General features: G+C 46.3%; 1 protein-coding gene across 3 annotated transcripts in view; it reads right to left on the minus strand.

Annotated features, from left to right (window-relative positions):
* The window catches only part of LOC137419517 (hemagglutinin/amebocyte aggregation factor), a 96,216-nt gene that overhangs the window by 1,725 nt on the left and 78,287 nt on the right, over positions 1-16,204 (minus strand). The window lies entirely within an intron of this gene.

The following is a 16,204-nucleotide window of genomic DNA, read 5'->3' on the forward strand; positions in this document are numbered from 1 at the left end:
CGAACCCGGGACTAAATTTATTAGGCCCAAATTTGTAGTAGAATCAATTCGGAGCGCGTTTCCCGCGCGAAATTATAACGGCGAAATTTGATTTTGTTATACGGAAATAAAAACCCGAATTTTGAAAGTCGCGCTATGGCAGACCAAGACAGCTGGGGTCCGGTAGGGGAGAGTGAGGCAGGGTCGGTCCAGGACCAAATTGAGGGACGCGAGGAGAGCGAAGCAGTGAGGGCGGCAGAGTCGCAAAATAGCGTTGTCACGCACGAGGTGGCCACGGCGTCCACGCCCGCGACCGTGGCAGCGCCCCTGGTGGATCCGAACCTTTTTATGTTGCAAATGAGGGCCCTTATGGAACAAATGGGTGAGCGATTGGAGGGCCAATTGGGGGTAATGGGAAACCAAATGGGGGTAATGAGGGACGAAGCGAGGGGTACCGGTGAGGGATTAGAAAAGAAATTTGAGGGATTAGACAAGAAATTTGAGGGATTAGACAAGAAATTTGAGGGATTAGACAAGAAATTTGAGGGGTTAGACAATGGGATAGAAGGGGTGAAACATGGGTTAACGGGGGTGGAAAACAGAATGGCTGCCCAGGAGAATCAGTTAGAGGGGGTGAAAAATGGGTTAATAGGGTTAGAAAACAGTATGGAAGGCAAATTGAGGGACATGAGGGACCAAGCGGAAAGGGAAGTTAAACAAATGGAGCAGCAGATAGAGGGGGTCAGAATGGGGGTAGAAACCAAACTGGATGCTCATAGGGAGGAAATGGAGCAGATGAGGGTGGCATCTGGGCAGGAGATGCAAGTGATGGGAGAGGAGATCAGAAGAGGAGTGAGTGAGGAGGTCGGAGGAGTGCGCGAGGAGGTGAGGCACTGTAAGGAGCACATGGAGAAGGAGGTGAGAAAGGGGACTGTAAAGTTACAAGGGGGCATAGAGGACCTGACGCAGGAGGTGGAGCAGCTGACGGAGGGACAAAAAGGACTAACGGAGCAGGTTCAAAGGAACACTGCGGTATTAGGAGGGTTAAAAGTGACACAGAAAGATCTAAAAGATGACTTGGTAGCGACGAAGAGGGAATGTCAGATGGTACGTGAGGGACTGACAACGAGGTTGGACGAGGTGATAGAGGTAATGGAGACGACGGACCGGCAGGTGAGGACGCACATGGAAACGGTCAAGGTAGCCTTGGAGGACGAACTTGAAGAGACGTACCGGGGAATAAAAGAGGTGAAGCAGAAATTAGAAGAAGTGGAAGAAGGGGTGAGCGAAATTAAGAAGCGACGGAGAGAGGATAAGAAAGAGATAAAGGAGGAAGTAAAAGAATTGGTCCAAAGTCTGTGTTCGGATCGTGATGATGTGCTCATTAACCGGATGAGGGATTCGCAGGTGATGGAGGAGAAGCGAAGAGGAAGAGGACCCGGTGTAAGTGGGGACCAATATGGTCGTGCGTATGATGCGCCAGGTGATTTAAGAAGCTTGGGGGTCGAGATGGACCCGGGTGTTCGTGAGAGGCCGCTGGTGAAGTGTGCGACAGGTCTGGTGTGCGAAAAAGGAGGTGTGCGAGAAAGTCCGACTCTGGGGTGTGTGAGGAAAAAGTGCGTGCCAAGGAGTAGTGAGGGTGCTGGCGAGAGTGAGTCGGTCGTAGCGCGTGTGCGAGGGAGCACATGGAAGCGCGGTGTGGTAAGTGTTACAGAGGGTGTGACGGGAGAGTGTGCGCAAGAGTGTGCGCGAGAAAGGTGTGTGACGGACAGGTGCATGGGGAAAGAGTGCGCTGTCAAAGGCAAGGAAGAATGCACGCCTGTGGTGAGTGTTACAGAGGGTGTAACGGGAGAGGTTGTGCGAGAAAGGTGTGTGACGGACAGGTGCATGGGGAAAGAGTGCGCTGTCAAGAGTGGAGGTGAGAGTAGTATGAGTGGCACGGAGCGTGAGTTGGTTGTGACAGGTGAGCGAGGATGTACACCTGGAATGGGAGAGCGTGAGTGGGAATGCACGCTGGAGTTGGTGGTGAGGCACGTGGTTGGGTGTGCGAATGAGAGCACACCTGTGATTGTCACAGAGGAGGTGACCGAGGAGGGGGTGCGAAGAGGTGTATTGGTGAGGTGTGCGAGTGACGAATGTGTGCCAAAGTGTTCGGTGGTCAGGTGTGTGACCAAGGCTGTGAGTGGAATGGGTGTACCTGGGTGTGTAAGGAACGGTACAAGGAGCATGGAAACGGCTGGATGTGTGAGCAAGGAACGGGCTGCGGGGTGTAAGCGTCCAGGTGAAGCATCGACGGTAACCAGGTTAGAGGTTAGGTCGACCTTTAGCCGAAGCGGGCCCTCGGTGCGTGCTGGGCCTCGCTTTGAACGGCCGCGTCCGTGCTCCACTAGGCGGAGCGGGCAGCCCGATAGAAAGGGTCGTCATGGCGACCACTTTTTGTTGAGGCAGTCCGGCAGGTCGAGATCGGGACATTGGATGGCTCCACGCCGAGATGGTGCGTGGGATCTCGGCCCGGGTAAGCCCCGTCCCTGCACCGAGTGCCGGACGCATCCAGCCGCTGGCACAGAACAACCCGCATTCATGGCTTGGCTTTACGAAGCCGGGCTTTGGACAGGAATTGGCGCACCGAGAGGCATTAGTGAGGAGACTGGGTGATGAGGTTAGTGTTTTGGCCCCAAAATTAGAGAAAAACAAAATTTGATGATTGGCAAGGGATTGGCAGTAGTGATTGGCAGATGATGGGCAGTGATTGGCCAAATTTTTGATTTGTTGAAATTTGATGTGCAAAATTGGTAGTGAGCGATGGGCCCGGTGGGTAAGGCTGGCATCCCTGCCACCCTTCCCATAGTGGGGCAAAGGAGCAATAGTTTATGGGGTGTATGGCAGTGAAAACTAGCCCGGGTGGGTTAGGTTATATTGATAGGGATCTAGCGAAGATGACAGTAGGTAACGTTAAGTTTAGTTAGTGACTGATACCTGTAGTGGGGACGCAGGTAGATTAGTGTGGATGATAATGACGAGGGAGCGCAATAGTTTAAAGGGACGACTGGGAAGCGCAAGTTTCAGAGGGGAGTAGTTAGATGAGATGATGCCGTGTGTGTGTGAGGGTGGAACAGGTGTGATTGCACAGGTGTGCAACTGGACAGGTGTGTGGAGCAGTGTATGAGTAGTGAGTGTTGTGGATCAGCGCGAATGCGCTTGGGGAGAGAAGGGTGCAGGTGGCACCAGGTGTGAGAGCACAGGTGTGCAAGTACAGGTGTGTGGAGAGAGTTGGAGTAAGTGGTACGGAGTGGTGTGCATGGTGCGAAGGTGTGGATGGGGAAGAGTGGACCCCTTTCACGAGTACCCGGGGCGGGTCGTGTAAGTGTTAGGTAGAGGGTACAGGTAAATTGTGGTAGGATATTGGCATCTGTGGTGCGGTTGCAGAATGGTGTTGTGAATGGGTGCATTAGTGTTGTGGAAATGGCTGGGCGTGTAGCCTGTTAGTGTGTGTAGTTGGTTGGGCACTCCACCACTGTGAGGATGTCGGCCAGGTGAGGCCGCAGGTGGGCTCTGGGAGCCGGTAGTTGTGAGTGGGTGCCTGAGGATCCCGGGTGTGGATCGGGCAGCCCAGTGCCAGAGAGGGCACCGAGTGGGGAGAGCGCCAGAGGGCCTTCCCCAGGTAGTTAGGTTAGGGTAAGGAGCAGGTAAGCTCGGAGGCAACTGCAGTGGTGGAGGTGTGCAGGTGGGTAGACCCGCTGGGAGAGGTACACGCCACAGCCCAGAAATTGTGCGAGGGCACCGGGAGATGAATCGGGGGAGTGAGACCCCAAATTGAAAAGCACCACAGTTTGGCCAATGGGAATTGGTTTTTAGAACCCATAGTGTAAGAGGGCCAATGGTTTGGCCGGAGGAAGACCCCGGGTAGTGTAAAGTTGTAAAGTCACTTAGGAAATAGTTAGGATTGATGAACCTGTCGCACCATACGCAGCCACTTACCTGTGGTGATGATGATGACTCCACACCTGTGTTTTCTTTGTTCTGTGTGCAGGAAATGAGAATTGCTGTTGGATTTGTGAGACGCATCACGACGTGGATGAGACATTGGGGTGATTCCATCTCTCCCTCCCTAGGAGGGACTGATGATGAATTGGTGATGGCAAATTATGATGTTGAGTTGGAGATGGCAAATTGAGAGGAAAGTTGGAAATAGCAAATTTGATTGGTTAGGAGGGAGAGAAGACGAATTTGGTTTATGGGAGGAACGGGGAAGACAGTAGGGATGTTTGTTGATTTGTAAAGTAGATGTTTATGGGTAGTGTTGTGTTTTGTGGATACAGTAAGGGGTAAGGGAGGGGCCATGTAGGTTACCTGGTGGGGGGGGGGGGGGGCGTACGGTAGGAACGTACCTGTCTCACCTGGTTCCCATGTGCCCCCAGTGTGCATTACCTTACATTGCGTGCACTTTTGCGCCCTTACCACCTTACTCACTTGTCTGCTTCTTTTGTCTCCCACCTCCGAGGATCTGGCTTTGGGGGCAGAGAGGGAGGAGAGAGAGGTGCTGGCTACGCAGTTGTGGGCCTGCACTTTCGCTGCTTGCTGCCTGGATCGATACACCATATGGACCGCAATGTTTGTGGCCACCCACCATGGACCGCAGTTCTTATGCGGCCAAGCACCACCCGTGGATGGACCTATGGGTCAACGTGGCACCGATGCCATACAAGGTGAACCACTAACAGTTGGCCCCCTGACGGCCACAATAGAGAAATGGACGCGGTTGGCGCCTTTCTTTATTTTTGAAAGAAGTAAGAAGGCCAAGTGCACCACACGAAGGCAAGACCAGCGGCAGAACATCGGCCGGCTGCGACACCACACAATGATTCATAAACACTTTATTGGTGCACCGGATGGTGCTCACTGTGTGATGGGGTGGTGCTTGATGCTTGGAAGGGGTGCTCTGCACATTATTAAAGGCCGTAGGCCACAGAGCACTCGTGGGTTGGTGTATCGATGCTGGCATGCGTGCTCTCTCTATGCATAACATCTGCATGTGTTCCTCCAAAAACAGGTCCTGGATCGTAGTGTAAATATCAGCGTAGTCTTGTGTAAATAATGCTCCCTACCGGCTGTATGTTTAGTTTGAGGATTCTTTCCGGATTCGGTTATCCTGTGGGTGTGTTTCTGTGAGGAGAAGGGTGCAACGTCGCAGGGGGACATATTTACTCATTTGTGAATATCTGTAAAACTGTCGCACTCAGGGTAGAGTTAATAGTAGAGGGAACTACATTGCGTGCCACACTAAAGTAGGTAAAAATTTATCGGGTCGGGACGCCCCGAGGGTAGAGAAGGGTGCAATGTTGCGAATATGGAATTTGGCCTCCATATCCGCTTGTAAATATTCCCCTATTTCCCCAATACTCCCCAACTATCCCCAATCCCCCATTCCCTAGTCCCATTGTCTGTAAACAACACTCTGTAGAACCGACCTTCCCCTTTTTCCCCCATTAAATGTCGTGCCCAGGTCCACCGCATCTCACGTAGACAACTTTCGGACATCTTGCTAGTTATTCTTAGTCTATGTCAGTTAAGGACTCCTTTCCATTAATTCTGACTCTTCGTTGCACCAGAATGTGATTATATGGCACCAGTAGTGAGTTTAGGACCTTCCCATACCTCCTTCCATCTTCTTCCCCAAACAACAACAACAACAACAACTACAGCTACAACAACAACTACAACCACGGCGCGCGGGGGGAGTGTGCGTCCTCCCACCAGCTCGGTTAGCCGCCATGACCATGCGCTCCACGGGGTTACCACGAAGGGGCTCCCTGTCAGCCCCTCGTCAAGGGCGGAGCCGGTAACCCCCCCGCATGCACCCAATGAGAAGCAACGAGCCGATTCCATCTGGGGCGGAGCTAACGAGCCGAGGGCGTGTCACTCCCCGCCGGATATACGCAGCGACTGACCGGATGTGAGGTGAGATGCGCCCCCAGCTTGGAGAAAGAACGTCGCCTTCCGAGCGCTGTGACCTCCCTGCATCTCTGGACCGGACCGAGTCGATTCTGCCTTGAGCCAAGAGTGCACCTTGAGCCATCGACTGCCTGCCTTTCCTTGCCATCAATCCCCGTGTGAGTCAGCCTTTTGTCCCGTTTATCTGTCGTCTGTTGGGGTTAATATAAGATTGTGTTTAAGTGCCCACCTTACTATGCTGTCCCTCTGGTAGTTGTAATCTAACCTTCCGAACGAATATAACCTCCTCCGGAGGTCTTGAGAACCGTATCCCTGGTGTCGTGTCATTTTAATCCCAGCCGTGTGTCTTTTCCTTCATTGACCTAGCGTAGCGCGACTAGTCAACGTTCGAGCATAATCGGGTAAACTGTGCAGACGTGGTCATACCAAACCGCTCGGTAAACTAACATCCACCACCGCGTCTGTAACAATATATATATACACTACCGGTCAGAAGTTTTAGAATACCTCACTTATTCCAGTTTTTATTGAAATTTAAGCAATTCAAGTCCAGTGAATAACCTGAAATGGTACAAATGTAAGCAGTAAACTGCTCTGGATCCCAAAAAAAGTTTCGGAAAAAACGACCTTCTTCAGGGAACAAGTAATGGGTGAACAACTTACAGCTGTTCTGCAGCAATGTAAGTAAATTAAGCCTTGAAAGTTGATGCAAACAATTCCTACAGGTGTCCCAACCTCTACTGAATACTTGATGACAAACCCCCTGTCTGTATAAAAGCAGTATTGGAATAGACTGTTATTACACCCTCTGAAGCATTATTTGGACAATATTGCACTGCAGGAAGTAGTATATTGCTATCATAATGGTGAGAAAAAAGCAATTAACAAAGGAAGACAGACAGACCATCATAACCCTTAAAAGTGTCGGTCTTTCCTTTAGATAAATTGCAAAGAAAGCCAAGGTGTCAGTGAGTACAGTTTCCTACACAATCAAAAGGCACCTGGAAACTGGAGGAAACTCTGAAAGGAAGAGGTCTGGCAGACCCAAAGCCACAACAGAGTCAGAAGACAAGATTCTGAGAGTCAACAGCTCACAATAGGCGGCTCACAGGACAACAGCTTCAAGCACAGCTTAACACTGGTCAGAGTATGCAAGTCTCAGTTTCAACTGTGAAGAGAAGACTTCGAGCTGCAGGTTTGACAGGTTGAGTGGCAGTAAGAAAGCCATTGCTAAGATGGCAAAATAAGAAAAAGAGGCTTGCCTGGGCTATGAAGCACCGCTAGTGATCGACTGAAGACTGGAAGAAGGTCTTATGGACCGATGAATTAAAATTTGAAATCTTTGGTTCATCACGCAGGGTTTTTATTCGCCGTCGAGTAGGCGAAATGATGGTTCAGTGTGTGACACCAACTGTCAAACATGGAGGAGGAAGCGTGATGGTCTGGGGCTCTTTTGCTGGATCCAGAGTCGGCGACTTGCACAGAGTGACTGGCACCCTGAACCAAAAGGGCTACCACAGCATTTTGCAGCGCCATGCAATACCCTCTGGTATATGCCTAGTTGGTCAGGGGTTCATCCTACAGCAAGATATTGACCATAAACACACCTCCAGGCTATGTCAAAACAACCTTCGAGGAAAAGAACAAGACGGTAGGCTTCAAATCATGGAATGGCCAGCACAGTCTCCAGACTTAAACCCCATCGAGCTGGTTTGGGATGAACAGGACAGAAGGGTGAAAGCAAAGCAACCTTCAAGTGCAACACATTTGTGGGAACTTCTGCAACAGTGTTGGCAAGAACTTCCCAAACAATATTTGATTTCCATTGTAGAAAGAATGCCACGAGTGTATTCGGCGGTTATATCTGCAAAAGCTGGCTACTTTGCTGTCAAAAATGTAAATTAAATTTTGTTAAACAAAATGATTCTATGATTTATTTTTTTTATCTCCAATTATTTATTTGTTCTATGCTTAATTTCAGAGTACATTGAGATTTAAACTGCGTAAATTTCAATAAAAACTGAAAAATTGATGTGTTCTAAAACTTTTGACTGGTAGTGTGTGTGTGTATGTGTGTGTGTGTATGTGTGTGTGTGTGTGTGTGTGTGTGTATGTATGTATATATACATGGTATGAAGTCGAATAATGACTGATGTGTGTATATATATATATACATATATATACAGTCACGTGAAAAAGTAAGTACACCCCATGTAAAGTTTTGACTTTTCAACATATTTCAACATACAGCTATTTGATCTTCATTTCAACAATATTGATAGATAAAGGTGATATAATATAACAAATATCATGAAACATATACATTTTGTAGTCCATTGTATAATTTAAATAAACATAAATGCAAATTTCGCATGTGGAAAAAGTAAGTACACCTTGGCTCTAATAGGTGGTATTGCCCCCTTTGGCAGAACGAACCTCAAGTAGGCGTTTCTTATAACTGTCTACCAGTCTCTGACATCGACTGGGAGAAATTTTTGCCCACTCCTCCATGCAGAATTCTTTCAGCTGTGCGATGTTTGAGAGGTTTCTTGCATGCACAGCTCGTTTCAAATCCCCCCACAACATCTCGATGGGATTTAGATCCGGGCTTTGAATTGGCCATTCCAGAACCCTCCATTTCTTTCTTTTCAGCCATTCCTTGGTGGATTTACTGGTACTAGGGCATGCCCGTACTATATATATATCTAAAATTATATCCCCCCCCTCTATTTACATGAAATGGTTTGGTCCATTCGCAAAGCCAAAGCGAACGGCTTGCGAGTACGGTGACAATCCCCCCCCTCTATTTACATGAAATGGTTTGGTCAATTCGCAACGACCACAGAACCCCCCCCCCCTCTATTTACATGAAATGGTTTGGTCCATTCGCAAAGCCAAAGCGAACGGCTTGCGAGTACGGTGACAATCCCCCCCCCCTCTATTTACATGAAATGGTTTGGTCCATGAAATGTTTTGGTTCATTCGCAACGCCAAAGCGAACGGCGAATGGCTTGCGAGTACAGTGACAATCCCCCCCCTCTATTTACATGAAATGGTTTGGTCCATTCGCAACGACCACAGAACCCCCCCCCCTCTATTTACATGAAATGGTTTGGTCCATTCGCAACGCCAAAGCGAACGGCGAACGGCTAAATCGCCATAGCTCGGTAACTACTTGTCCGATTAATTTCAAACCTTGAAAAGGCACATCCTCGGGTCCCCAGCAATATACCTGGCAAGTTTCAAGTCTATCGGACCGGTAGTTGTCGAGAAACAGCGGTCACAGACAAACATACACACATACACACATACACACATACACACATACACACATACACACAGAGATTAATGGAATTATAGATAGATGTTTAGGGTCATTGTCATGTTTCAAGGTCCACCGTCGTTTGAGCTTCAACTTTCCAACAGATGGCCTCACATTATCCTCAAGCAACCCTCTGGTACAATGAAGAATTTATAGTGGATTCTATGATGGTGAGCTGCCCAGGCCCTGATGCAGCAAAGCTGCGCAAAACCATAATATTTCCACCACCATGCTTTACAGTTGGTATAAGGTTATTGTGGTCAAATGCTGTCTTTGGTTTTCGCCAAACATGTCTTCTGGTACTGTGGCCAAATAGCTCTACCTTTGACTCATCTGTCCAGAGCACATTGTTCCAGAAGTGCTGGTCTTTGCCTAGGTGTTCATTGGCAAACTTTAGTCTTGCCCTGATGTTCTTTCTGGACAGCAAAGGTTTCCTCCTGGCACACCTCCCATGTAGATCAAATTTGTGCAGCCTCTTTCTAATGGTAGACTCGTGCACTTTGACATCAACAGTGGCAAGAGCTACCTGTAGGTCCCGTGATGACATTCTGGGGTTCTTAGAGACTTCTTTCAGCATCTTGCGGTCTGCTCTCGGGCTGAACTTGCTGGGGCGGCCTGGCCTGAACAAGGTGGCAGTTGTTTGGAATCTTCTCCACTTGTAGATGATCTTCCGGACAGTCGAATGATTGATTTCAAATTGTTTGGAGATCTTTTTAAATCCCTTTCCAGACTCGTAGGCATCTATAACCTTCTTTCTGAAAGCCTCAGAGAGCTCTTTTGATCTAGGCATGGTGATGCCGCACACTTCAACAACAAAGAGCAAACCAAACTAAATGTCTGAGGTTTAAATAAGACAGGTTCCTCCAAGATCCTCTCCAACGATGTTCTAATCATTTGCACCTGAGCTGGTGCACCTGATTCTAATTTTAGGTATTTGAAGTAGTGATAACTGTAGGGGTGTACTTACTTTTTCCACATGTGAAATTTGCATTCATGTTTATTTAAATTATACAATGGACTACAAAATGTAAATGTTTCATGATATTTGTTATGTTATATCACCTTTATCTTTCAATATTGTTGAAATGAAGATCAAATAGCTGTATGTTGAAATATGTTGAAAAAGTCAAAACTTTACATGGGGTGTACTTACTTTTTCATGTGACTCTATGTCATAGCTGTAAACGATCAAATGGAATTATACATAGTATCTGGTTATCTTTTGCTGAACTCTAAATTCTTCCGCACAAGGTGCGGGTACCTCTGTTTGATTTTATAAATGCCTTGCTTTTGTTTTTGTTTGTTTCGGTTACATACTTTACAGTGTCCAATTTTGTTTTAAGAGTCTGGATGTGGGCCAGTGTCAAGTCTAGCACAAGGGGTTGTATATCTGTTTTGAGCTTAGAAAATGAGCTTTCACCGCTCCAGGTGGTGGAATCGCTGGGGCACGTGCCCTGGTTGCCCTGGCGTAAATGCGGTGCTGGTTCTAGCCAACTACTATTTCCTGGTCTGCAACATTTGACCGGGAGTAAGATGGCCAATGTGATGCCAGTATCGTGTCATTTTGAAGCATGCTTACCGTTGTCAATCAGCATGGCAATGGTATCTCAATCCTGGCCTATGTAGCTATCCCTACTGGCAGCTCACAATGATAATAGACACATGAACTGTAGTTTGTCTTATTTCAGATGATGGGAAATTTGTGCTTCATCAGCCAATGGTAATGGGTCTTGCTCGACAGTGACAAAATGTGTGTTTTAAAAATAGGTTTTGGTACGTTTTGCATTCATGCCTCATGTTAGCGGCCAGGGGGATTGTGTTATTGTCCTTATATTAACAAAGGTGGACGGAGGTTTTTGTTTTCACCCATCTGTTTGTCTGTCTGTGAACAGGATATCTCAAAGTTGCAGACGGATTCCAAAGAAAATTTGTGGACATGTTGGGTGTGTGCGAAGCACAAAACGATTAGATTTTGGTGAAGATCCGGATCCGGGTATTATAATTTTAAAAAATGATCCTTCACCATTGAGAGATGGGGCCAAAAACGATATAAAGCATGATATTTCAAAAAGTTCTCGATTTTGGTTCAGGACCGGATCCAGATCCGGCCTATCAGTACGATACAAAATGTAAACTGTTCAGCCTGGCAGAGGTGTGTGCTCTACCAGGTGCCGTTCTAGTTCAAACGTGTAATTCAAAACACTTCACTGCATTGGGAATATTGGAAATTGTAGAGACAGGAGTACTGTACTGTAGAGTGAGGACTTGTAATACCCTCTCCCATGTGGAGGAGGCGCTATACAACACACATTTAGATAGAGAATATGCGCTGCCCCACCGACAAAGATAAAAAACACCCCTGTATACTCATTGGGATCATGCTGATCCTATGTAGCAAGTCTAGATGTAATCAGCCCAGTACTGGAGGAGGGGTAGCACAACAAACAAATGAAAATTCACTCATAGTGACACCTGGCAAAACAGAACAAAGTAGAATGGCACTCAGTAGAGAATACTTTTGACCTCAAAAATAATTTGTGGTTCAATTCAGTGATCTGATATGCAAATCGTCTTCAAAGTTTAAGTTAATCTGAGAAAATTGACAATTTTAGAAATTTGGCCTATGTTGACCTTTTGGCCCATGTTGACTTCAAAAATAGTTGGTAGTTGGTTTCAGAAAGCTGATATGCAAATCCTATTCATATTTCAGGGTCAATCCGATGAAAATTGAGGATTTTAGAAATTTGTAAAAAATGGTTGACCTTTGGCCTATGTTGACCTTTTGGCCTACGCTGATCTCTAAAATAGTTGATGGTTGAATTCAGTTCGTCGATATGTATATCCTATTCAAATTTTAAGTCAATCGGATGAAAATTGAGGATTTTAGAAATTTGAAAAAAATTGGTTGACCTTTGGCCTATGTTGACCTTTTGACCCCCAAAATATATATAGGATTTTGGCGGACCACGAACTCTAGCGTTTGGTGAAGTTTTGTGAAGATCGGTTTAAAATTGTGACCTGTAGGCAAGTATAAGTGCAAAAACTCAGCGACTAAGTGACTAACAACTCAGCGGACATACAAACACACGCAAACACAAACAAACACACACAAAACAAACACACACACAAACCGGAGTGATCAACATACTTGCAATTTTTATTTTTATTTTTTGCCAAGTAACAAACAAGAAGACGTCATGCAGAGCACGATACTTGCAAAATCTAGCCCTCCCCAAAATAAAAAGCTGCCATGGATACATCAAATTGTTCATTTCATTAAGATTAAAATTGACGATCTTAATCAAAGCTCAGGTCAATTGGATTAAAATTGATGATTTTTCAGATGAAAATCGATATTAGAAGTTTGACCTCGAGTTGACCTTTGACCTTTTGACCTCAAAAATAGTTGGTTTTCCAATTTAGTGACTCGATATACAAATGCTGTTTAATTTTCAAGTCGATCGGATGAAAAATGCCAATTTTAGTAATTCGACCCCAAATTCGACAGGCTTCTTCCTTATGACCAACTCTACCATCTGGTGAAGTTTCGTGAAGATGGGTCTAAAATTGTGACCTGTAGGCGATAAAGAGACAGACAGAATAACAAACTCAACCGACCAATATACTTTAAAAATCTTCGATTTTGCAAGTAACAAACACAAAACAAACTGCTCACTGGTCCGTGAACTATAGGAAGGATATATTGTGTATACAATGCATTGTCTGGCACCATGCTCAATTCTGCATGCAAGTTTTGCATGTTGCGAAAAAAATAAGTGATTGATAGGCTGAAACTGCAGACGTGCACATTGAGCTCATTCAAACCAGATGTGTGTTTTATGTGCAGCTCTGACTCAACCTCCTTTTTTTTTTTTGCAAACAGCCTGTTTTATTTAATCACACAGCTTTTTTAAATTGCAAAACACCACTGATGGTATCTTCCCCATCTGGTGGACGTCCCATTTTCAAATACTGGTTGCACCTTCCTGTTATATCCTCAATTAACAAAACCGATTTTTAACTTTGCGAATATTTGGATTAAATGTCATCATATATGTAGATAAGCGCAGTACAATTAACTGTACTATACTAACTGTGGTGACCCGCCCAGGATTGTGCTCAATATACAATGCCATGCCGTTAGAGCGCTTTCTACCCCCGTTAATTCACCCCAGATCACTTTTTTGAAATACCGACTTCTTTCCTGGAAGCCCTAGCAGTGTCCACGTGTTTTTTGTTTTTGTTTGTTTTTCACCTCAAATGCCTCCTTACACCAAGCCCTCTCCCTCCCACAGATCTCCCGATGTCCCTGCTCTCCATGTTGTTCTCCCGCTCCCTTTATCATATATATATATTTTATGTTTTATGTGTCAGTTTGTCTTTTTTTTTTTCAGATTATTTTTATTATTATTATTCTTTTTTTTTCAGATTATTTTTCATGGTTTTGTTTAAATATTATTAAAATATGTTTAAACCGCAGCCGTGATACTGACGCCGCCCTCCCCCCCCCCCCGAATTTCCATGTTTTAAACGTTTCCCAGTGTGTACCCTGGATTAGAATAGGTACATCGTATCCCTGCGTGTCGTAAGAGACGACTAAGAGGGTTGGCATCAGGAAGGGCATCCGGCCATAAAAAACATTGCCTCAAAAAGAGAACCATGACAATTACAACTACATATGGGCAGGGTAAAGCCCGAAGTGGAGATCGGTTTCTGAGGTTTGGGACATGGAATGTAGGGACAATGACAGGGAGATCAGGAGAAGTGGTGGAAGTATTGGTCAGAAGAAGAGTCGACATATGTTGTGTGCAAGAGACGAGATGGAAGGGAAGTGGTGTGAGAATGGTGAAGGGTAGGCAGGGACAGAAATACGAGTTTATGTGGCAAGGGTGCCCGGAGGGCATGAATGGTGTTGGTGTCCTGTTTTCTGAGGAGTTTGTAGACAGTGTGGTGAGTGTGACTAGAGTGAGTGATAGGTTGATGATGGTGAAAACGATGATTGGAAAGCTCTTGGTGAACGTCATCTCGGGATATGCTCCGCAGGTTGGTCGAAGCGATGAAGAGAAGGACAAGTTCTGGTGTGCGATAGAGAAGCTGATGGAAAACGTGAAAGATGAGGAAGTTGTTGTGGTGGGAGGAGACCTAAATGGACATGTGGGAAGGAGTATGGACGGTTTTGAGGGAGTTCATGGGGGTTACGGATATGGTGTGAGAAATGGAGAAGGTGAAAGGATTTTGGAGTTTGCTGATGGAGCTGATTTGTTGATTTGTAATACTCAGTTCCAGAAAGAGGATAATAAGCTTGTTACATACACGTCAGGTGGGTCGACGACAACCGTTGACTACCTGATGGTGCGAAGGCGAGATAGGGGACACCTCCGGGACACAAAGGTGATCCCGGGGAAGGAGGCTGTTTCACAGCACCACTTGGTTGTCTGTAACATAAGGGTGAAAGGTGCGAGGAGAGCTCGGCGGGTGAAGGACCAACCGAGAATGAAGGTGTGGAGGTTGAAAGAGGTGACAGTAAGGGAGGCATTAAAAGAGAGGCTGAGTAGGGTAGAGGATGATGTGGTTGAGCTTGAAAGTGGTTGGATGTCAATGAAAGTTAGTCTGTTGGGAGCCGTTGGTGAGGTATGTGGATGGACAAAAGGACCACAGAGGCACTCGGAAACATGGTGGTGGGATGATGAAGTTGGAAAGAGGATTTACGAGAAGAGGAAGAAGTTCAAGGAGTGGCAGAAGGCGAAGGGTACGGGAGCAGAAACAGCAGAGTTGAAAGTTATAAGGCAGCCAGAAAGCTGCAAAGAAAGAGGTAGCAAAGGCGCAGGAGGCATGTAGGAAAATTTTCGGAGAACGCTTGGATTCGGAAGAGGGTCAGAAAGCAGTATTCAGGATTGCAAAGCAGATAGCAAAGGAGAGGTGTGATATGATGGGGGTGAGTTGCTTGAAGGATGAAGTGGGACAAATCGTTGTCGACCCAGATGGAATGAAAGGAAGATGGAAAAGATATATGGAAATGCTGTTGAATACAGAGAATGAATGGGATGGCAACATAGAGAGTAACCCAGTTTTAGGACCGGCAGAGAAGATAACCGAGAAGGAAGTTGAGGAAGCGATAAAAGCAATGAAAAGTGGAAAAGCGGGAGGGCCGACGGGAGTTGTGGGAGATATGTTGAAGGCAGCAGGAAGATTGGGTGTGAAGAGAATGACAGAGATCTGTAATCTGGTGGTGAAAGAAGGCCGCATTCCAGTGGTTTGGGAACTGAGTACCCTCGTCCCTCTATACAAGGGGAAAGGTGACCCTCTGGAGTGTGGCTCGTACCGAGTGATAAAGTTATTTGAGCATGGAATGAAGGTATTGGAAAGGGTGTTGGAGAGGAGGATGAGGAAGAAAGTGAAAATCGACGAAATGCAGTTTGGATTTATGCCAGGAAGAGGAACGACAGATGCGCTTTTCATTGTGAGGCAGTTACAGGAGAAGTACATGGAGAAGAGGAAGAAGTTGTTTCTTGGGTTTGTTGATCTGGAGAAAGCATTCGATAGGGTTCCACGCAAAGTATTGACATGGGCATTGAGGAAGTTAGGAGTGGAGGAATGGTTGATCAGAGTAGTGATGGCAATGTACAAAAGAGTGTGCACAGCTGTAAGGACGAAGGACGGGAACAGTGGTGAGTTTGAGGTGAAGGTGGGAGTGCATCAGGGGTCGGTACTAAGTCCACTACTATTTGTAGCTGTGTTGGAGGTGTTGGCTCAGAACGTAAAGGAGGGTTTACCATGGGAGTTGTTGTATGCAGATGATCTGGTTTTGATTGCGGAAAGTATGGATGGACTGAAGGAAAAGATGAACAAGTGGAAGGAATGTATGGAGACAAAGGTCTGAAGGTGAATATCGGAAAGATGAAGGTGATGGCAAGTGGTAAAGCATGTGGTGAGGTGGAAAGAACTGGGAAG

The sequence above is a fragment of the Myxine glutinosa genome, chromosome 1, assembly GCF_964187855.1.
Source record: "Myxine glutinosa chromosome 1, kmMyxGlut1.1, whole genome shotgun sequence".
Lineage (NCBI taxonomy): Eukaryota > Metazoa > Chordata > Myxini > Myxiniformes > Myxinidae > Myxine > Myxine glutinosa.